The 24,317-nt window shown below is 39.1% G+C and overlaps 1 protein-coding gene across 4 annotated transcripts in view; it reads right to left on the reverse strand.

The window, feature by feature from the left end:
• Window positions 1–23,607, reverse strand: part of AKAP6 (A-kinase anchoring protein 6) — a 294,028-nt gene extending 270,421 nt beyond the window's left edge. For 2 of the 4 annotated variants that reach the window (XM_081971196.1, XM_081971193.1), the window contains exon 1: window positions 19,961–20,126. The gene's annotated coding sequence lies outside the window, so the exon portion shown is untranslated. Of the gene's footprint in view, window positions 1–14,668; window positions 14,741–19,960; window positions 20,127–23,521 lie in introns of those variants that run through there. The other 2 variants (XM_081971194.1, XM_081971195.1) reach the window with 2 other exon arrangements.
• Window positions 23,608–24,317: the final 710 nt, after the last annotated feature.

Consider the following 24,317-nt stretch of genomic DNA (forward strand, 5'->3'; position numbering starts at 1 on the left):
AAAAACCAATAAAATTTGTGGTTTTTTATCATTTTCCATCTTCAGCATTATTGTAGCATATATGATTGCTGAAAAGCAAAGCACATGTGTATGCATGTGTGAGAGAGAAACAAGGGCATATGCCATTAGGAATCAACAGATGAAGAATCATGAAGAGGTGAAGATGGCATTGGTGTTTTCAGTGGCAATATTAACAGTGTCAATAAAGCAGTCCTTAAGGAATTGCTGGTTCAAAAACTGCACGTGTATATAGAGGGAAGCATAGTTAAATAGTTTGCAGGAAAAAGCTAGGTAAAGTTGCTTGTTGTTGTTAGTTGCAAAGTTGTGTCCAACCCATCGCGACCCCATGGACAACTTTCCTCCAGGCCTTCCTGTCCTCTACCATCTCCCAGAGTCCATTTAAGCTCACGCCTACTGCTTTAATGACTCGATCCAGCCACCTCATTCTCTGTCGTCCCCTTCTTCTTTTGCCTTCAATCGTTCACATCATTAGGCTCTTCTCCAGTGAGTCCTTCCTTCTCATTAGATGGCCAAAATATTTGCATTTCATCTTCAGGATCTGGCCTTCTAAAGGGCAGTAAGGGTTGACCTCCTCTAGGACTGACTGGTTTGATTGTCTTGCAATCCAAGGGACTCGCAGGAGTCTTCTCCAGCACCATAGTTCAAAGTCCTCAATTCTTTTGTGCTCAGCCTTTCTTATGGTCCAATTTTCACAGCCATACATTGCAATTAGGAAAACCATAGCTTTGACTATACACACTTTTGTTGACAGGGTGATGTATTTGCTTTTTAGTATGTTGTTTAGATTTGCCATAACTTCCCTCCCCAGGAGCAAGCATCTTTTAATTTCTTAGCTGCAATCCCCATCTGCAGTCATCTTGGAGCCCAGGGAAATAAAATCTGTCACTACCTCCATTTTTCCCCCATCTAAAGTTGTTAAACTGATTATAAACATGAAATATATCCAGTTACAGTTTGAATTTCCAGTGCCTGGTACCCTGATGTACTAGCTGGACATTATTGCTGACATAAAAGCTTTCCTTCTCCACTCCACTAAGCAATCCTGGCAGCATAACTACTGTGAGATGGTTCACAGTAGTTTTAAAGGACAATTCTTTCTGCTCCAAGATATATAGCCTTTATAGATAAGAAATCAGGATGCTTAAAATGAGGGCTTGCAAACAGAAAAGTTGAAAACTGAAATTAGATTAAGATATCCAATTTTTTTCATTCAGTTTTAGTCCTAATAGTTTAGGTAGGTAAACATTTTTCAAGGCAGAAGGCTGAAAACTGATAGAAGCTGCTATGATAAGAACATCTAAGAGTTCCTTGCCTCTCCAGGCTAATGATATTCTTCTCAAGAATCAAGGACATGGGATACCAAAATGAAAACATAATATCACAGATCACTAAGGCTCCAGTAAGAAATTTCACATGGGAACCAGCAAGCTATTTAAGCACGCTCACATTTTCAAAACAACAAAGAGAGTTCTTTAAATATGTTTTGCCTTCTGCATTTTAAAATGATAAATACTCCAAAATCTCCCTGAATAAGAGAACCCGTCTTTGTGAATATGGGACAATCAAAACAATAGATCATATCATTATACTACTCTTTGTTAAGTGCAATTAACAAAGTTTGCTCCAAGTTTCAGGCAGTTTGAATGAATTTCATATAATTCTCTTCCAATTGCATGTAAATTATTTCATAACTCTTAAGAGTAGACATCTTCTGTATAGCTGTGTGGAAACATGACAACAGATTATTCAACATGATGCTTTCAATGCACTAAACTCCAATTAGAGTTTAATAGTGTTTTATATATTTATTTTTTATTGTAATACAGTGTTTGCAATTCTAAGGCAATGAAGGTTTGCTGCTGAGAACAAAATTGATCATAGTATAATCTCATTTTTTTAAACTACATGGGAAAGTAGATATATTTTTATACAAAATTGAGGAGTTAGGGTGGGCACTCAATGGCTGACAAATAGGGTGGACAAATGGATTGACCAATAGTGCTTTCTGATAGATTGTGGGCCAAGGAAAGAACGTGCTTTTTTGGTCAGGTTTTTTTAATGATAATTTACAAATAAACATTTTTGGTTCCCATAGTATACTACTACTCTTAGCAATCTAGACATACACAAGACAGGACTGCCAGTCCCTGTTGGGCTTTAATTGTGCAATCAGAAGACTTGAGCAATGGAAGAACCTCAAGTAGACGCTTACTCTATAGAGAATGAAAGCATGAATACTGGACCAAAAGACAGAGAATTGGAGAGACAGAAAGCAAGATGAATGCCAAGAGGAATGTTTCAATGTCAAGAAAGAAAATTACAGCAAAAATTATGGCCTATGGCTTATCTATAAAATCTATAAATCAAGTCCAATGAAATCAGGAGTCTTTTCCCTCCATTCTTAAAAAAATAGTGTTGAGTCTTTCTTACAGAGGAGAAGAGAGCAGTGATTCCTGGATACAAATCAGCCTGAAATAGCAATGAAATATCCAGCAGAAAACATCAAAGGTGTACCTGAAGAGTTCAAAAATAGCTAACTCTAGGATCAGGACACAAGTAGAGTTAACAATAAACAAGTAATGTACATGTTAAGTTTCTATCAGAAATTACGTACATATATATGATTAAAATTGTCCTTGTACTGAAAGTTGAAGGAAAAAAAGAATAAAATTCTAGTTTCATCAAGTTGTTTTATCAATACGGAAGGAGGAAGATACTGTTCTAATGGAACATCAGGCAATTAGGTGGCTGTACATTAAGCATACAACACTAGTTAGAAATGAAACAATTGCTTATAGGTATTATCAGAAGCTTGAATACAAGGAAAAGGCCTCAGCATGTATTTGCATTGTCTTCTTTCTTTCCCTGAAGCTGCACATCACACTGTAATGGTTGTACTGAAAGCCATTGCTTACTGTGGGAAGGAATGTAGTATATTGGAGTTTCATCAAATATTTATTCATTGCTTTGAGCTACTCTGTTTTATTTTACTATTGTCTGTCTACATCTCCTGATGGAACAGTTGTGATTGGCAGCTAATGAGAATATTTTTGTTCTTTATAAACACATGGGTTGGGCGGAAAAAATATGCCAGGGTTTAGGGCGATCTTGATCAGATTTGGTGTGAGGGAAGCTTGCAAAAGAAATAATGAGTCGAATAAGATCAAGATCTGGCCAGGAGCTATATAGGAAAAAAATTAACAGAGAAAAATACATCTTAATGTACAGGATTGGCAGTTTGACAGAGGCTAGGAATATACTGCCTACTCCATTCTTAATCCTTATCTCCCTTCTGATCACATAACCACAATGAGAATGAGCCACAGTGACAGTGATTAGAGTGTGGAACTGCAGGTACTTCTGCTGACTGCCGGTTGTCTGCAATTTGGTGGTTTAAATCTCACCAGGCTTAAGGTTGACTCAGCCTTCCAAGGTGGGTAAAATGAGGACCCAAATTGTTGGGGGCAATATGCTGACTCTGTAAACTGCTTAGAGAGGGCTGTAAAGCAGTATATAAGTGCTATTGCTATTGCTATAACCCAGAAAGAAGTTACATTAAGGACTTGCTCTGAGTGTTTTTCTTGTTAACTTTTCAATAATATTCACAATACAGGAAGAACAAATACCCAAATAACAGTGTAAAAAATTGTGGTTATTGTTTAGTGGAATCAAATTAGGGGAATCCCTGGCATCAGGATTAAACCTAACCTATTGTCTTTTTGACTGTTTCCCTGTTCGGATGAAACATATGGCATATGATTTATTTATTTATTTTGCTTCTGGCCCATCTGCTACTGATTTGTCTAATTTGAGGGCTTGCCTTTATCACTAGAGGAATCCCCCAGGATTATAAAATCTACAAGTCAGAAATATTTGCTTTTCAGATCATGTCAGTTCAGTTTAACATATGCTCTTCAAATGTCATGTAGGAAATGGTGCTTCTTGATCTTAATGGTGGGTGGTGGGATTCCCATTGTTCAGTTGCAGTTGCTAGATAGCCATTTTATATAGAAAATGAGTACCTATAATTCTGAATATACCCACTTGTTTGTCTTCAAAATATAATACATGTTCAGAATAAAAGGATTCCATGGAAATCAATATCAATCTAACTGGGTGCTTAGGATGTATTTGCTTTCCTATCATCTGATGCTCTCTGGTGGGTTAATTGAGGACATCCTAATTTTGATTTCAAAATGAAACTATAGTACTACCTCTAGACATAATGACATCTTTTCAAAAGCATCCAACTTCCGTAGACAAGAAAGTGCTAATATTTATTTTTCTTTTTTTTAGAATTATCAGGTTTAACCATTTCAAAATAAAATAGTTGTTATTTTATTTATTTCAGTGATGAATTAAATCAATGTTTCAGTTGACTTTCTTTGTCTAGAAATGTGTTTCAGCATTTTTAATAGACTGAAAGAGCAAACTTGATTTATGTGAAACAAGCGATGGGTATGTTGGAGAACAGTGGATAAAGCTTTTATATAGCTTCATGAAATGTCCTGCCAGTGAATGCATTAGCTTTTATTATCTCTGTATGTCTCTCTCTGAGATAAACATCAGAAATGTAGGTAGCAATTATTCAGGTATACCTTTGGTCCATAGCCAAAAATCCCAGGATAAAAAAGAATTTTAAAATCTTTCTTCAAAGACAAATAGCTAAATAGCTACTTCTACAAACTCTTGTTCATGGATTAACTTCATAAACATTTGCACAGAAATCAGAACGGAGAAAAGTTTAGTTTTCCTCAAATTACTATTTGGTACTTTGCTACTTCTCATGGCCCTAAGGGTTCTCATGGCCATTGACTTATATAGCGTGCAGAGAGTAATATTTTCTTGTATTTTAATTTTCTTCCATTTTAATGTCATTATTACTGTGTTTTATTATAATTTCACTGATATGAGAAATATATTTTGGGATCTCAAATTTTCTGAAATTGATACCCAAAAATTGCATGTAGCCTTTGTCATGGTAGCATTGTAACATTGTCCAAGTAGATTTGATGTCATTCGTTGTATGGGTTGTCTTAGATGTCAGTATGACAAGGCAACAGTGAACAATAACATGATTATTTCAATATGTTGTCTTGGGATCTAAAGAGAAGCTATTTGACAGTAGCTCTTGATGAATATGCTCTATTAAAAATGAATCACAAACTGTAAAGAATGGGCATTTGGTCTCTCTCTCTCTCTCTCCCTCTCCCTCTCCCTCTCCCTCTCCCTCTCCTCCTCCCTCCCTCCCTCCCTCCCTCTCTTTCTCCCTCTCCCTCCTGTTGGCAAATGTACTCTTACAGCAGCAGTGGCATAGCGTGGGGGGTGCAGGGGGGGCCGGCCGCACCGGGCGCAACATCTGGGGGGGCACCCTGACTCGCCCTGCGCCGCCCTTTGCCGGACTGTGGCCGTCTCTTTCCTCCCGAGGAGGAGCTCGAAGGGCAGCGGGAAAAGGCTCGACTGAAGGGAAGCAGGTGCCGCGGGGGTGGGAGGCGCACCGGGGGCTTCGGGAAGGCGCCGGCTTCCCGGGGCGCTCCAGGCGGAGCTGAAGGAGAGCGGCGCTGCGCTGCACTCCATCTGCCCGCCGCTGCAACGCCACCGCGTCCTCCCGCTCCGCCTGGAGCGCCCCGGGAAGCCGGCGCCTTCCCGAAGCCCCCGGTGCGCCTCCCACCCCCGCGGCACCTGCTTCCCTTCAGTCGAGCCTTTTCCCGCTGCCCTTCGAGCTCCTCCTCGGGAGGAAGGCAGGAGGCCAGCATGGAGAGCCTCACTTGACTGATGCCGACCCAGGGGCAGCTGCAGTCGGGCCGCCCTCGCTTTAGGGGACGCAAATTACTTGCCTTGCCCCGGGTGCTGACAACCCACGCTACGCCACTGTACAGCAGTCCTGAGGGAAAGGAAAGGTACAATGTTGTAAAGTAGCTTTGGGAGAAACCGTGATCTATTTTAGATCTGTATTGCCCCCAATACAGATGTTTCTGAGATTTTTATAATGTGCTATTATACTTCCTCTCTGTGTTTCTCTCTCTAGATATATGTATATAGTGCTTTTAATGGGTTTAGAAGATTATTTTAAGTGTTTATATTTTAGTTTTTATTGTTAGCCAACTTGAATGCCCTAAATGTGGAACACAACATATTGCTTCGGTGTTTCTAAAGAAGGCTTTTATGTAAGCTAATCCATTGACTTCCATTTATTCTTCTGTTTGTTTCTTACTTTTCCCCCCTTTCCCTATAAAAATGTTTTAGAGGAAATAATGAAATATATGTGATATATCTTTTAACTGATAGTAGAAAGATGCTTTGAAGCATCAACCATTATCCCTTGTACTTTATTCTCTGCACTACACATTCATAAGAAATGTTTGTCTATTCTTTTTCTATGCATGGTTTATGATATTGATGAGACTTGGACATTCATTTTACGACCTGCTGACACAGGTGACCATAAATGCTATTTAATCAAGCCTTCAAATTATTCTATAATAGTAACATAAATTGATAGTTCCTGCTTACAATATTGATTAAGATTACTTGTCTACAGGCTATGGAGAATTAATATCTTATAGCTAAGATTGCTGAAATGTTCAGATGGTTATCTGCCACTTATTTTTCAAACTATTTAGGAAAATAAGAAACTCTTCTGGGACTTTATGTCAGATTTTCTGAAGTAGACATTCTTCAAGTATGTTAGATTTATTGCCAAATCAGAGTTGGTGCCCTTGATTTCATTGTGCAAATGAAGTCAGTCAAACAACATCCATGTGCTACAGGGGTATTGTTAAAGCAGTAAGCAGTGGACCTGCAAAAAAAGAAGAATAAGGGTATATCCACACTCTACCCTTAAATTAATCCCAACCTGTGCTGATAGTGATTGAACCCTAACCTCATTGACAAAAAGTCTACCAAATTGGATATCCTTTGTGGACAATTTGGGCAGTCTAGATTGCCACTTACAGCACACATACCCCACTGAAATTCCCTTGCAACACCTGTTGTAGCTATTGTCACAGGACAGTGGTGGGATTCAAAAAAAAATTTTTTAAGAATTTTATTGGTTTTTAAACATTTATGGGGAAAGATAAGAGGGTACATAGAAAATTTTGGCAGCTCCCACGCTAGTGGTAGAAATCCCTCCAAATCTCACAATTTTTACAATATTAAAACCAACGTATAAAAGATAAACAAGAAACAGAATCTTATTCTACATTGTATCAATCGTGTGTTCAATCATCTTTTCCTTTGTCACTTTCTAGGATTTGAAATAGGTATGAAATAAGACATTGACTTATCAGTTACACCTAATTCTAGAAAAAAGACTATTATTCTTCAAATTAATATTGCATTTATTTGGTCGAAACACAGGTCAAATAGAAAGGATGGATGTCGACTGAAGTAATTATCTGAAATGCAACTATTGGAAATGCCCAAAAGAAAATGGTGCAATTCAAAGAATATTTTCCATAAGTGCTATGTAATTGTTTTATGCTGTTGCTCCAGCTATATTACATTCCTTACAACCCCACCCAGGTTAGCACTATTCTGAGATTGGCAGCCTAGGTGAGTTGACTGAACCCATTTCTTGCTGTTTCTATATATTTGAAGCATCTCACCTAATCTGCAAACCAGCTTTTTAAAAAATTAAAAAGGGGTCTTGCACAGAAAGGTATCTCGTTTGTCAATCAATTTCTTAGGAGCAAGCAATACCATGTGGTCCTACCTGTATTTCTAGCTAAACATCTAAAAGAAAAATGTTATCTGCAACATTCCTTTGATTCAGACAAATAAGTGATGAGTCAAAGATGTTTGAAACTTTGGAGACTCAGTGTACAATTATTTAACATTCTCTATTTCTTAATGGCTATCCATTGTCCTGTTGGATTTCATAAGATATTGCTCTGAGGAAATGTTCACTGAATGGACACAAACTTTGTCATTATCAACCTGTTTAGTTTATAAACATTATAAATCCAACCCACTTTTCCTTTGCTTTGCCTCACTCAACTGCACTCCAACTTTCAACTGCAACTTTCACCAGCCCTTTGCTGTTATTATTGAATGAGAGGTGAGAGTGGACAAAAAGGGAATTTCTCAAAGTTGAAAAGCAATTTGCCCTGGACTGATGGAAGAATGTCCTGGTAAGAGAAGAACTGCCTAAGATACTTCTAGACCAGTGGTTCTTAACCTTCCCAATGCAGCGACTTTTTAATACAGTTCCTCATGTTGTGGTGACCCCCAACTATAGGAACCAGTATCTCGGTTCCTAAGACCATCGAAAATATGTGTTTTCCGATGGTCTTAGGCCAGGGGTCTGCAATCTTAATCACTCAAAGAACCACTTGGGCCCGTTTCCCAGAGAAAACAAAACACCGGGAGTGGGCATGGCCAACTCGATGTTACTCACTCCCACCGAGTCACTTGACTCTCCCATAGCCACGGCTTCCCAGGTTTTGTGGCTATCTTCTTTTCTATGGGTAATACACACACGCATACACACATTTCTCCCACTTTCCTTCTCTCTTTCTCCCTCACCCATCTCTCTCTTTCTCCCTCTCTATCTCACTCTCCCTCCCTCCCTAATCTCTTTATCTGTCTCTCCCTCTCCATCTCTCACATTCTCCCTCTCCCATCTCTTTTTCTCTCTCCCTCTCCCATCTCTCTCTCTCCCTCCCTCTCATCTCTTTTTCCCTCCATCCAGTTCTTTCTTTTTCCCTATCTCGCTTCCTCCCCCTCTCTAATTTCTCTCCCTCCCTCTCCCCATCTCTTTCTCCCTCTCTCCCTCCCTCCCATCTCTCCCTCTCCCCATGTCTCTCTTTCTCCTTCTCTCCCCCTTCTCTCTCTCTCTCTGCTGAGGAACAATCACCAGCCATGGTGGAGGCCTCCCTTCAGGTGACCCTCCTCCCCCTCACACAATCCCCTGGCCTTGCTGTGTCATCCCTCCCCCTCACACGAGGGAAGAAGGAGAGGGAGAAGGAGGAGGGTCGCCAGAGCCTTAGTGCAGGAGCGAAGCAGTCTTGTACCTCCCTTTGCACCACATTCGCCCATTAGGCAGCCTTCACTTTCTGCCACTTCAGGTTTGAGCTTGTGCCCTCTGCACTCAGCCAAAGACATGGAGAACACAGCAAGGTCATGACTGGAGCCTTAATGCAGGAGAGAAGCCACATCCTTTTGTACCCTGTTAAGACCCTCCTTAAGCGAGCAGCCAGCCTTTGCTGCGCTTTGGTGCTCGCTTGTGGGTGGTCTCCCCATGTGTGCGCACCCTCCCAGCCCCACCACAGCTGGCTAGGGGGTTACGAGAAGAGCAGGAGGAGGAGGGGTTCACCCAAAAGGAAGTCTCATCTGGGAAATGGGGGATGGACGGGGAGCAGGAGCACCGCTTCCCACTGTCGCTTCCTTGAGGAGGCAGCAGAGGGTCGGCGGGACACCTGGGAAAGCGCGTGGGGGGCACAGGACAGGTACCTGAGTGAGCTGGTGGGTTGCGGGGTATCCCGAGACGCGGGGCAGCCCTGCAAAGTTCCAATGCTCCAGCCCTGACAGAAAGCAGAGCGTCACAGCCAGGTGACCCAGCACGATGGGCAGGGCCTGCTGGGCAGCTCTCCCCCACCCATTCACCATGGCAGTTGCTTCCCCAGCTCCACTGAGCTGCCTCATCTGTACCAGTCCAGACCCCACTCGTAGTGCCGATTGAAGAAGTGGGGCTTGGTGCCAAGGGTGCGCACACCTGGGTGGCCGCAGATGAACTCCAGCATGGCGCAGGTGCCGCCCTTCTTGACGCCCACAAGCACCACGTGCAGGAGCTGCTTGGCCACCACCGCCTTGGCCCGGTTGCTCCCGCCGCCCCTGGCTTGCCCGCCAGTTGTTTGCAGGAACTGGGTATGTTTAGCTTAAGAGAAAGAAGGACTAGGGGAGACATGATAGCATTGTTCCAATATCTCAGGGGTTGCCACAAAGAAGAAGGAGTCAAACTATTCTCCAAGGCACCTGAGGGTAGAACAAGAAGCAATGGGTAGAAACTAATCAAGGAGAGAAGCAACTTAGAACTGAGGAGAAACTTCCTGACAGTTAGAACAACTAATCAGTGGAACAGCTTGCCTCCAGAAATTGTGAATGCCCCAACACTGGAAGTCTTTAAGAAGATGTTGGATAGCTATTTGTCTGAAACGGTATAGGGGGGTTGGACTAGAAGACCTCCAAGGTCCCTTCCAACTCTACTATTGTATTATATTGTATTAAACTGCAGTTTAAAACACCCTAGCAACCAGTGTAGTTCCTCCAGCAATGGTGTAGCATGGCAGTATTAACAGGACCTGTAAACATACAGTTACTGCACTTTGGACCTGATGAAGTTTGCAGATGATATTCTCAAAGGCAGACCCTGCAGTAATCTAAACAGGAAACGCCAAGGGCAGGAAATGCTAAGGGCAAGGTATTGCAGTAATATCCTCCCAACTCTACTATTGTATTGTATTGTATTAAAAAGTATCTTTAAAAAATTATGTTCATATCTTTTTATCAGCATTCACATTTATGACCAGAACTTTAAAGAAGTAATCTTTTGTAGGATCCAATCTGTGTCAATCACTGGGACTAGAGATTTAGTCTTCCGGGTTTTTGGACTAATGCTGGAGCCCATCCTCAGGGAATTTCTCTCTCACCAGAATGTGTCACACTAAGATCTGGTTCTGGTGACTGATCCAAATTGGATTGTGCAACATTAATCAAGGACATGTATATTTGCCTTCATTTGTGAAATAATCTTTTAGTGGTGGGCTTAATATACTTGAATCTAATCTGGCATTGATTTAACAGATGCCCCTGATTCTAGAAGAAAGATTATTACTCTTCTTCAGATTAATGCTGCATTTAGTTGGTATTTTGCTTAAGCTTCGATAAAAATAATTTTCTGAGGATGATTAAGGATGTGAGACCCTAGACAATCTTCATGCCCTGCAGTCAAAACCTAAAATTGTCTCTAAAAGCAACCATTGGTTGAGTTCAAATATTGCAATGGATCCCAAGCAGTAATTACAAGATGATTAATCACTATAAATAGTCATCAGTAATTTTGATTTTGAAAAAGATTTCAACTTTAAATAAATACAATTATTTTAAAAGCCAGTTTTCAATTATGTGGATAGCATCAGGCATTCTACATCTTTTAGATAATTCCAAGTATCAATAAATAAAAGGGCATTTTTGTTGTACGGCATCCAGAAACATTTGTTTATGAGATGGATTACTCTATAAATTAGACAAACAAATAAACAAAAATGCATGCAAAGAAAATACTGCTATATTTTATATTAGAGTTTTTTATGTTAGAATTATAGAGAAAACACAGTTTAAGATTACCCAGTTTTCAGCAGATATGTGTATTTGTTGCTTATATTTATCATATTTGGTATGATTATAATGTTCTGTTCTTCTCATGTTTAGAACTGAAGCATATCAAAAACTATAAAAATGAAAGAGAGAATTCTACATCAAGCAAGATTGGATACAACATTCATTTGGAAAAGATATTATGAATGGCTTAATATTTATGCAAAACACATTGCTTCTTCTTTGCAATGTCTCAGTCCCTCAGCCAAGACAAGATTAAGGGATAGTTTCTTCTAAAGTTTGTTCAAACTTAGAACTCATTTTTGACCTTGGAATAATTTAAAGAATTGCTGTATTCAGACTGTCCAGGAAATAACACAATTTCATCATCGCAAGGAGGTGGAACATAGCAAGTGTTTCAGATTCTCTTTCAAAAGTTGTTAGCCAGTCTTAACTTGCAGTTTCTTGCTTAGGTTGCAACCCTACACAATTTTATTATTACAAAGTATATCCAGTTGAATATTGTAGATTTAATTTTAAATAAATATGAGGTTCTAGAAATCCCGAATCAACATAACCAAGGCACTGATCATGATTTTATACTAAAACAGTACCAAAGAAGGTGCCCAAATCTATTTGAAACAGCCTTAATTTATACTGTGTAGCACTTGTATACAAATATATATTTCAGAAACTAATTGCCTTGATTATAACCCTTATAACTAATCCTTGATTATAGAATCCTTCTGATTCTTTAACTATAAACCAAAACAAGACATGTGGCTGAGACCACACATTATACACTTTATCCACTATCCCTAACTGCCCTCACACCCATCTTCATTATTTATTAAATTTATATGCCACTCATCTCACTATCTAAAGCACTTCACATATACTTTCAGTTTCCTAATTGCCATCCCTTGTGCTAACTACTGAAGCTTCTGCTAGATTCTAAATTAAAGATTTAATCTGAAACTATAATTGCAGCAAGTGTTTATCATCACTTTTACTAATCTCTTTAGAGTGCCTATACCTTGTTTCTGAGCACATAATTCTGATACATCGAAATATGTTGACTTTGCTTCCTGGTCATTAAGAATGATTGGCGGGTGGGCAAGAATTTCTGTCTGTCAACCAATTGTCAACCAATAATGTTCCCTTAAGTGACATCAGGAGACTTTACTAGAATGGGGTACAAATGGAGAATAAAAGAATGAGAGCTTCATTTTATATTAGTTAAAATTGTGATTAAAGATTTGAGGGAAATGGAGAAATTGCTGCTTGGGGATATGCAAGCTATTGTTTACATTATATTCTACTTGCTTCTTTGTAGTTAAGCAAATGTGACAAAAGATCATCTCCAATACTCAGAGGAAACTAAAGTCATGGAGTTTTCTGCTGCTTAGAAGTGAGGAACATATACCTGTGCTTTTGTTACTTCCATGCTGATTTCTTCAGGACAAATTATGAGTTACTGAATGAACAGCAACTGATCAGATGCTATCACTCCAAATAAGATGCTATCACTCTCCAAAACGATGGTCTTAACTGAACACCTCAGACTAACCCTAAATGAATTCAACAGGGTTCTGAAACTAGTTGAGAAAGAAATCCTGGAGGCTCTACATCAGGGTTATCAAATTCATATCATCATGGTGGTGTCACGTGATGTATTGGGACTTTTTCCCCTTTCGCTAAACAGGGCGTGGGCGTGTGTGACGCATCCAGTTTGACAGCCCTGCTCTACATGGTTAGTTAAAAGGATCTGTTGACCATTTGTTAAAACACAAACAGGTGACCCAAATGCTTCAAACAAGAGAAGAGAAATAGGAATAAACTAGCAAATTGGAGATAATTCCAAGCATGACTCAGTATAGACCAGAAAGGCAGACTTTTCTTGCAATTTTGCTGCAAATTCAAAGAGGGTTGACTATCATAAGCAGAAGACCTCAGCAAAGAGACATTTCCTGTGAATTCAGAAAATTGTCGTCTATGGAGGTGAAAGCAAATTGTGTTCTTTAGTCTTTCTCTGATATCAGGGGTCTTCTAATACATCCTTTGTTAAATTATGCTCTATCCACTTCCAAAAGAAAAAGCAGCAGAGTTCACCTAGGGAAATAAAATTCTTTATTTCTGGAACTATTTACAGTAGATGATTTCCCAAATGTAAGAGTTAAGGATCCTCGGGCTAACTAAATGTGCTTTCAGATGATTGACTCCTAGTGTTCGTAACAAGAAGCATTGTTTTCATCTTTTGCTGTCATCTTTTCCTTCTAAACATGTTTTTTTTAATCGAAACAAAATGGAAAAAGCAGCTATAAGATACAGGGGAATTACAAATAATAAAGAATAACATCTTGATTCCATAAATCTAGATTCAAAGCATTACCTTTTAGGACGTGAGGCACAACCCATTTTGCCTTTTCATGTAACAAAAGAGTTCATAATCTTTGTTTTTGAAGTCCAAGACCTCAAGTTAAAAATTCTCCATAAAACTCCCTGCAATGTCTATTAGGATATAATTAATGAAGAAGCCTATAATCTAAATTTGTATCTAGGCTTTTGAACAACTTGAGGTTCCAACATTATTGTTTTTGCTCAGTTTGAAACTCAAAAACAATTTGTCTGGGATGATTTGTGAAAGCATGATAGAAAAGATGTAACTAGATAATATATGAAGGAATAAATCTTACTTTTTCAGCATTACATAAGGCCAAAATATACCAATATTGTCTCTGCGGCCAATTTATGTTCTCCTTAGAGAGCTCTGAAATCAAAACTTTCCATAAAGCTAAAGCATTGTTGAGCAGCTGCTGACAAGGCCCCGAGTCCCTGCGGGGAGAGGGGGCGGTCTATAAATTTAATAAACCTAAACCTAAACCTAAAAGGGAAGAAAACAATAGAGCAGGGCTGTCAAACTCCTGGCCCCTGGGCTGGATGTGTCACACACTGGCCACACCCACACGAAGGGGAAAAAAGTCCTGATATGTTACATGATGCCACAATGACGTGAATTTGACACCCCTGCACTAGAAGGTACTAGATCCAGCACCATGGATCCAACAGCCATGTGGCCCCTCTCCCAGCACACCTGCTGTTGGCCCTTTTCAAAATAAAGTTTTCTCAATATGGAAAGAACTGGGCTCAGAGGCTGGGGAGATACTGGAAAACAATTTCTAGAATGGTATTTTTCCTCTGAGACAGAGAATTCAATTCCTGAGGTGCAGCCTGGGAACATTGATTGTGACCATAGCCTGTTGTTAGCAAACCCCTTTTTGCCATCTTCTTTACCACCAATTGTAAAGCAAAATTCACAAGAACTTACATTAAAATGAGATTCTCAACCTTGGCAACTGGTCTGCTTGCTGGGGAATTCTGGGACTTGATGTCTACTCATCTGTGTAGGTTGAGAAACACTATATTAAGTGAACATCATTTAAAAAAAATTTTTTTGAAATACCATAATTTCCATACCTTCTTGTCTGAAAGGGGCAAGCTTTATACTTTCAAAAGAAACTAGGAAGTGTGAAAATTTCCAAGATCTCTATAAAAAAATTGTAGCCCTGGGCCTCTAACAGTTAAGATTGTCCACTAGGCAATGCCAACGGGCGACACCAAGGAGTAGGGCCTTCTCTGTGATGGGCCCAACCCTCTGGAATGACCTCCCCCCCGACATTAGAACCACCACTGACTTCCGCTCCTTCCGACAGAAATTGAAGACACACCTGTTCCGACTGGCTGGCCTGGCATAATTTTAACGTCTACCTCCTGGCATACATATTTCTTACTGGTTTTTTAGGGGGATTGCTCTTTTAAACTTAATTTTATAGGATATTGGGGTTTTAAATGCTGTACATTTTAAATTATTTACTTAGCAGTACAGTTCTGTATATCTTTTTATCCTCCTCCTCTTATTTATGTATTTATCCACTTAATATTTTAATTGTTTAAATTTTATAGTCATTTATGATGTATTTTGATATGGACTGTACACCGCCCCGAGTCCCTTTCGGGAGAGGGGGCGGTCTATAAGCGCTAAGAAATAAATAAATAAATAAATAAATAAATAAATAAATAAATAAATAAATAAATAAATAAATAAATAAATAAATAAATAAATAAATAAATAAATAAATAAATAAATAAATAAATAAATAAATAAATAAATAAATAAATAAATAAGACATTTATGGCTCCAAAAAGCATCATATGGGAATTAGTATGAATTGCAGTGACTCAGAAAGAAGTTAACAAGATCCAAGCTGAAAGAACTGGCAAAGGTTTGCTGCAAAGTTAAAACTAGAGCTAGTATTATTTAGCTTTATTCATGAAATGTATACATTGCCTCATATAATCCAACTCTAGGTAATAATAGAAAATAATATAGTAGAAAATATAATGCAATACAACAATGTACTAGAACTAATTTCAGTATTGGTGGCTCTGCAAAACGTCTCCAAAAAGCAAGATCTTTACCGGGTTCTGGAAGGCCATTACTGTAGAGGTCATTTTTGGCTTTGGGGGAGGGGATATACTGTTCCATAGGAGTGCAACTCTCATAGAGAATGTCCACTGTCAGACCATCTCCTGTTGAGCCATTCTGACCATTTGAGTCACTTTTGAAGAATTTACCTGGGAAAGACAAGCACTTGGATATCCAGGTTTTTAAGATAAGGACCTTAAACTGCAGTTTAAAACACCCTAGCAACCAGTGTAGGTCCTCCAGCAAAGGTGTAGCATGGCAGTATTAACAGGACCTGTAAACATACAGTTACTGCACTTTGGACCTGATGAAGTTTGCAGATGATATTCTCAAAGGCAGACCCTGCAGTAATCTAAGCAGGAAACGCTAAGGTCAGGAAATGCTAAGGGCAAGGTATTGTAGTAATATCCTCCCAGTGCTCATGAAAAACAGATAAAATGACGCAAAGCATGTGCATCTGAGTGCTCTAGTTTACCTTTCTCATAAACTAGTGCTTTAACTAAATTAGCCAAGTTTAGATAATTATGTTGAACAGCATTTGAGTACTACAAACTATTTAATACAGTTAAATTTTGATAGTAAAGCATGTGCTACCTAATGAATATTAGTAGATAGATGATTGAGACATTCAAGTTCCATTGCATATCCTCACATTTTTGTCCAATTTCTTTTATTACCCAGATTGTTGGGGGTGGTATGCTGACTCTGTAAACCGCTTAGAGAGGGCTGGAAAGAACTATGAAGCGGTATATAAGTTTAAGTGCTATTGCTATTGCTATTACAGTATTGTTATTATTGGTCTTTATTATAAGTCCAGAGACAGAAGCTAAAAATTGGACAGCTAAAAAATAAAATATAGGCACAACATACTGCATTCTTGACAATCAAATTGTAGTATTGCAATAGTATTGCAATAATAGTAGTAATACTAATAGTAGTATTGCAATAATACTCCTTGCAACATACAAGGAGCAGGATAAATCTGGTTATGTGACATGATGGCTCTTCATATGCCAGGAAGAGACAGTAGATTGTTTTTGGCCTGGTGGGTCACGTGTTTTACAGTTCCATTTACTTTGGGGTGTGAGATCTACCAATCATGTCCAGTGTAAATGGCTTATCTGGTTCAATAATCAAAAGATGAATTCCTAGCAGAAAAGCATTTTTTAAATTGGCAGGAACATTTGTTTCAAATCACCATATTTTCCATATTGATAGTCATCAAATTTTCTACCATGAAGTTACTTAACTTTTTAAAATCAAAATTGCTATACAACTGGTTGATGGTAATGATGACGACAACAATGATAGTGATAAGGCTTTTTAAAGGATCATTTGTGATGAGATAAGAATCAGGAGTTTTTTGTAGCTCAGGAAAAAAAATCTGTTAATGAACATTTTTAACTTGTGATAAATTTTATTGCTCTAATAAGTACATGAGTGATTTCAGATTCATTAATATATATTAACTAAGTATCTAAAAATAGGTACATCTTTTTGAGGTTACCAAATCCTGATGTATAATGTGCCTGGTGACAGATAATGACAGATGCACTTCTAATATTTTATGTTGTCATTGTGCTTTTAAACATGGATTTTTTCAGGAGAATCCTAAGCTTTATTATTGTTTATCTCAACTTAAACAAATTAAAGCCCCCCCCCCTAAAAATAATATAAATCCTGGGTTTGATACCTGTAATATTCAAGAAACTATCATTATTTGTATTGCTTCATTGTCAGGAGGCAGTTTTACTAATATAGAAATGGTTTAAAGATAAAAGTTAAAATGATAGAAATATGTGGGAAAATATACCAAGTTCAATTAAAATATATAATTTCAATTGAACTTGGGTTAAAGTCACTAATTACAGATTGAAATATCTGTTCCAAAACTCACCCCTATTGTTTTGCAATAACATTAGATGCTTTACATAAGCATGTCTTCTTCCAGAGTTCCTGACTAATAATATATAAAACTTCCTTACATAGTTGAAGCTTTCACATCATATTAAATAATTTGTTCAACCCTGGCCCAGGGTTGAACAAAGACACAGCTCATTGAATTCACAAATTACATTAAGCCGTATATCTGGTTTATCAAGTGCAATGACTGGGATCCCACAAAATCCCAGTCATTGCACTAAGGCCTGTTATGACTGGAATCAGACATGAGAGTAAATCTCTAACATTTCCAAGAGGAACGTTTGTTTACTCTACGTGAGGCTGAATTTGGAATCTTCATGTGCTCAAACTGAGCTACGTCCCCACCCAATTTGGCTACAAGATAAAATAAAATAATTCATACCTAATTCATTTACCCCTTTTCTGAAATACATCATACCTACTAGAATGCTTTATTTCCTGCTGTCTTCCTTGCTTGCATGATTAGAAAAGCCCTAAGAATTAGATTGCATATTTGAGCAACCAAGATTACTAAGTAGCAGCCTTCGTCTTAAATGTCCTGAATCGCATGTTTTATATTTTTCCTCCCAGACCCATGATGCTGACAAATTCCTTGGGCCCTCACAATCACAAACATTGTTATATATTACTAATAATAATTAATAGTATTTTTTCCCTGAGCAATGGCTCAACATATGCTCAAATAATAAAATACTGTGAGCTTAACCCAGCCTCCAGCCAGAGACGTTCTGTCTCTTGCTAACCCAAGCTTTTTCATGGCTGGTAAGCACCCGATACACTCCAGAGATTTCTTTTGATAGACTACATTGTCACTTTTTAAGCCATCAGAATAAATAAAATATGCACAGTTCCCCCCCCCCCCCCCCGTTTAAAAGAAGAGGCCATGCTGGATAATGCGTGTAGATTACAATGTAAACTGCCTAATTAAAATTAAAAAGATCCATTAGAGATTATGCCAGATGAGACCCTTGTGCTCATTACAGCTTTGAAAAACAATCAGCTCTTCAGTTTACTCTTTTAGACTTTGGTGTAAGTACACTTAAACTCCGAGGGTGTTTTTTTTTAACCCCCTTGTCCTTGGGCTCTTAAAAGATTCATTCAGATTACAAAACTACCTCATATTTCTTCAGTTCTAACTGCCCTGGTAAAATAAGTCAGATAAGCAAAGCAGAGAAGGAGGCCACTCCCTAATTCCCAGTAGATACATCAGTGGGGGAAATGACACGTGTCTAGTATTTCCTTTCTTTTCACTGCAAGCAATTGAAACAATGACTCATCTAAACATTCAAAGACAATGAAAGGTAGTTTTCCCATCCATCCAGGTTAGTGAGACCCATGTTGGCTTCCGGAACCAGCAACGACATTATATGATTGGGAAACATGGAGATACCATTAATAATTTCTGGAAAGCATCCTGGTATGAAACGTGTGCATGCAAATGGTCTCAGCTAATTAGGAGAAAGTTAGCAAAACCATTAATGTTAATAGTATATTTATAAGGCACCAACATTATCAGATTGATTTTCTCGGCTATACCGTTACTGCAGTTTGATGGAAGATTTTTTTCCCCCAGGTAACTATTTCAATTCATCAAGGGACACAATATGCCGTGCAAGGGATAACAAGAATGGCAATAGATAGTGGAGGAGTCTACCTGTGACTTTTTAGGGAGAAAAGTTGGCATCTTGTGGGCTATAAATTCTAAGAAACAAGGAATCTAGCTGAAGTCAGGGCAACATCTGCCAAATGCTTATTCATCATTAGTTATCATTTTCATCTGCTAGCAAAACACATTCAGGGAAGGTGATCATACCACAAGCCTCTAAAAAATAAGAAAAGATAAGGCAAAAACAGGATGGTGACTTCTCGTGAAAATACAAGTATAGGTAGGGTTTTTTAAAAAAAAATCAAGATGGCTTCAAGATGAAATATTGTTTAAATCCAAGAAAGAAATAAGCAAGAGGGAGTGCAGATTAAGGTATGAAATTCAATACATTGCAGATACCTTCAGCAAAGCAATCGGTTATCTGTCATTAGCTATCTATCTGGAATCCTGAAGCTCTGGTAGGCCTTTGTCTAAGCCTGCCTACCTAAACATTAATATTTAGACATGCAGCATCTTTATCCAAGACTACTCTAAGTAGGCAAAACTGATACACTTATTACAAGACAGCATGACACAAATCAAGACGGTCTCACGATAAGACTCACCATCTCCACTTCACACCATTCTCCTTTGATGTTTACAGCACAATCTGTAGGACGCAATACTAGGAGGTGCCTTGTTTGACCTGCTGCATGATGCTGTGACATCAGTTCAGATGATGCAGCTCATTATGGGAAAGGCTGCTGTTGCTATGGCAACTGAGATGTGATAGGAATCCTTACTGCATTTCCAGGGGAGTCCAAGACAATACAGAAGCCTTTTAAAGAGACAGACTAAAAAATGCAAGGAGGGTTGAGAAAGTGCAGTGTCACTGTCTTAAAAACACACATACATACATACATACATACATACATACATACATACATACATACATACATACATACATACATACATACAAGCGTCGTGACTCTATATGTCTTTATTCAGAGGAAACATCACCTGAGAATTGATCTCTCTGCTCTAGCAAGGATGTGCATACATACCTGCACAAAATTATTTCTATGTAAAGGGGAAAAAAATCCATATATGAATTCAGCCTGGCTATTGCACATCATCTGGTAGCTATCAAATTGTTTCTAAATCCCACAAGCTAATTTGGGTATAATTGTTTACGGTGTGAAAGATGTTAAAATATAATCTAAACACTAACCTCGCAAATCATGCCCCACCCAGTCTAGGTTGAAAGTAACTGAAACATTTAGAAACCCTATTTGCTTCTAGGCAACGTTTGCCTAGAAACTGCATCCTGTATTTGCCAGTCATTTGATCTAAACATCACAAAGACAAATTCTTTTTCTTTTCTTTTTAAGTGGAGGGTTTTTTAAATATAATTTGTAATTGACAAGAGGAGAACTTTTTAGCCAATCAGGGAGAGGAAAGGGAGGGGGGTGAAATGGCCCATCATGTCTCAGCTGTAAGCTAATCTGCAGTATCATCGGAATGCTGAATAGCCGGCTTTTCATCTGCCTAAACTAAAGGAAGACTCAAGAGGGGCTGTGAGCAAGCTGTGTATCCTCTGGGCCACAGAGCTGTGGTCCCAGCAGCAAGTCAGTCATTGGATTCTTGGGTTGATTCCCCCCCATCCCAATCTAAGCGTTCTGAGAAAGGTATTACCCTTAGTATCCGGAGTTTTCTTCCTGGTTCCATAGAAGTGTAGGAAGTTATCACCCAACCCTCTCCCAGAAAAATGAAATATCCTAGGAAATATTGAAAAGGCAGAATATTTCTCTGGACGTGAAAAGGAAGAAACATGTTTTATAAAGACAGAATAGCTCCCTGCAGCTTCCTGCCCCCACCCACTTTGTCAATGGGCCATTAAGACAGTCCCTTTACATAATAAAGAGTTCTCCCCTTCAGCTCCAGGGGGATGGGATTAAGGCATGATAATATTGGCCCTTTACCCAACTCATCACATGGCATCTGAGAACTCAACCAAACTTGGATTCAAAATGCAGCCTAGAGAGTTGCCCCTGCATGGCCCCATGGGAGTCTGACAACCAATCAGAATACAAGCTCAAGATCAAAGGCCAGAGACGACATAAAACCAGGGACTCAGTATCTCAGCCCTCCCTTCTTTTTTTCTCCATCAACATTGAAGCATGTGATCACCTTTTCTGTTCAGAACTCAAGCCATGTGATCCTATCCACCATTAAAACCATCTTTCCAAGCAGCCTCTGTTAGGGATGTAACCCTAGGCTTGACTTGGCAATGTATATAAGTTATGATTACTTTACTGTTACTTTAAATGCTTAAGAGATGTAATTGGTTTGTTACCTCAAGCAGCCATAAGAGGGAGCCAGAATGGCTGTTAGCTCTCTGTTTGTTAGAAGCTGGTCGGTGTATTGTGAGGTATTGTGGTTTGCTACTGTTAGCTATATTTTGTGTGTTTTATACTGACTATTTTGATAACTGAATTACTGAACCGTGTATGACTTGGACTGTTAACCGGACTCTGAATACCTCTATATTTCTACATAGTAAACTACTATATTTTTATACTATTCAGTGTCTCTGTATGCTGGTTTGTGCGTGTTATTCCATATCACTCTCATTACACTTCTCTGCATACTCGCTCTTCTAATGGGGAGCTTAATTACTTAACAGCCTCCATGTCTCCAGTGTCTTTTTTCCCACTTGGAGCCGAACCCAGGAGGACATTTCTTCCAACAGAAGCATAAAGAAATATGACTGCCTTGAGCAACCTTGAAACCCAACAGCTTGAAAATTCACACTTAAACACAGATGACACATTTTTGATCGTTGGCCAGCATTACTGAGATTAGAGAGGTTTTGGAAAAACTGCTTTTCCTGAGCATGAAAACCTCTTTACAACATAAGAGAAAAGGTCTGGGTTTTATGGGCATCTTAGGCTTAGGCCCTAAGAACAGACAAAAGGCCATAGGGCTTTTAAGCCTAAGACTGCCACAGAATCCCATATGCTAATATTGGAAGCCACTACAAGTTGCATTTCAGCATACAGAATCATTTTTCCTTCCTATTCAGCATTTGCACAAGAAAAGAGAAGCTTTCCCACAAGAGCCATCAGATTAAATTCACCCATACACAAATCACAAAATGTAATTGTAGCAGCAGGACTGATTCCACAGAGTAAACGTTTGGAAGTCTCAAACCTTTTTTCCCCTGTAAGTCAGCTGTGGTATTCAGCCTGTATTCTCTGGTTTGGGTGAATCGATAGTGGCAGCTGTGGGAGGCTTCACCCCCACCCCCACCCCAATATAATGTGAGAGCACTGTGCATGCACAGAAGGCAGTGTGCATGCTCAGACGAGAGCGCTCACATTTGCAAACTGTTAGGGAATGTAAGTGAATTCCACCTCTGCTGTAAGTCATTGGGCCTGCATACCTTTACCTCACCTCAATGCCTTGGAGTATCTCTTTGTACTTACTGCTGTTATCATCTATCTCAGATAGTTGCTTCATTCGGCACCCATTAAATTAAAAGACTAGAGGGTATAGTATGGAATAAATTATATAGAATCATCTTCTGACCAATAAGAAGAGATGGCGGACTAGCGAAATCAGCCTCTTCCTTTGGAAGATAGATTAATCTCACAAGGTATAAAAAGAATTGAAATGTTTGAAAGAAAAAAAGAAAGGCAAAACTATTCAAATCATTTTAATGATAAGTAGCAATGTGCAAAACATGTAATGGTGAAGGAAATAAATGTAGAGAGTTGCTAAGATTGAAAACAGACTCTTTAAAAACTCCCAATAGGACAAAAAAAAGTACAGAAAAGTAGAAAGGTTTCTGGCAACTTATTGCTGGTTTGCTTCTAGTTAAAAGCATTCTGATTTAAAAGAAAACCACCTTGAATAAGCTACATAGAGACAATAAATATCAGAAACAAGCAGGTTTAAATGGCAAATTACATTCCAAATAAAAGACATTTTTATACAATATTTCTAGCTAAATGTGTTGCCTATACCTCAAAGAAAAATGAGGCTATTTGTTTTCCCTGGATTTTTCATTGTTTGTAGATTGCCGCCCTAAATCAGAACCTCAAGAGAAAATTGTCATTTCCCACTATTTATCTAGCCTTGGTATCCAAATTCTGGCTGCTTTTCAAAAGCACAGAAATACTTACCCTCTCCAAGAGAAGGAGGTTTGGGGGGTATCTGTTTATTGCATGCACACAGAAGCCCATGTGATTCTGCTTGAGACACAGCACTGTGTATATCCCTTGCAGGTAAACAGCTTGTAGTCTGGAGTGCTGTGTAAGTAGGCTGGCTTCAGAATGCTGATTATTCTGCTAAGGTAGGTGTTAGATCGGGTAATGGAAAGGCACACAAGGCTAAAAGGCAACAACAGCTCTTTATTAAGTACAACAAGTAAGAACAATCCAGTGAAGGTTGAGTCTGACAGCAGCCCTTTTATAGGGAGCTGTCAGACCCTTCGACCAATAGGATTAAACCTCTATTCCCATCGGAACAGAGGACCTTGGTGGAAACCACTGTAGTAGATACCAGTATCTAATATCCCTCCTCTCTTGGATGGAACAATCCAACTCATTACGTAGTCACGCAGGTAGGCGGGCTTTTGGGTAGCTCTGCCAGACATGTGCAGTTCAGTCGGAGGGTGTTCTTTGGACAGGTCGGATGAACCTGTTTGCTCCGCAGCTCCGCTTGGTGGAAGCTCCTGGAACCTTTCACAGGCTGCAGCTGGAGCTTCTAGAGCCGGTTCGCTGCAGACCTGCAACATAACCAGATAGGTTTCCCAGTACCCTCAGGCTTGAGCTGGCTGTGGAAGGAGTGAGTGTTTGCTCCGTTTGGGTAGGGCTTTGGCTAACTCGTGCAGGAGTTACCTCTGGTTGTCTAAGAGTGGAGTTGGAGAGGCGGCCACAGAGTTTGTCAATGTACCTTCTCCAATTCCGATCGTCCTCC

Source organism: Natrix helvetica (genome assembly GCF_964273705.1).
Source record: "Natrix helvetica genome assembly, chromosome: 1".
NCBI classification, from domain to species: domain Eukaryota; kingdom Metazoa; phylum Chordata; class Lepidosauria; order Squamata; family Natricidae; genus Natrix; species Natrix helvetica.